Raw genomic sequence first — 402 nt, forward strand, 5'->3', positions numbered from 1 at the left:
AATTTGGATGGTTCACGCCAATGTGGTGACATTAAGGATGGCTTATTCACGGAGTCATATATTACTATGTGTTTTCTTTAAGGGTGGTGTCTTTGAGGATTGAGGAGTCTAGTGTGTGGGAGTAATCTGCTATAATATTTCAGCCAAAAAAAAAAGACAGGCTTTTCTGAACCTCCTCTCCTCATTTTATGGAATTTTGATAAAAGAAAATAGGGGTCATTGTAGCACCTCCTGTCACAAGTAATTACTGATAACAAGAAGGCCAATCACTTAGGTTCCCCCAAGAAAAAATTCTTGTACTGATCTTAGGGATGGCTTTAATCCATGTGTGACCTTAAAGAACGGTATAAATCCTTAATTCTATTTTTCCTGTTGGGGAAAGGGAAGTACACAATACCAATG

The sequence above is a fragment of the Panulirus ornatus genome, chromosome 20 (genome assembly GCF_036320965.1).
Source record: "Panulirus ornatus isolate Po-2019 chromosome 20, ASM3632096v1, whole genome shotgun sequence".
Taxonomy (NCBI): domain Eukaryota; kingdom Metazoa; phylum Arthropoda; class Malacostraca; order Decapoda; family Palinuridae; genus Panulirus; species Panulirus ornatus.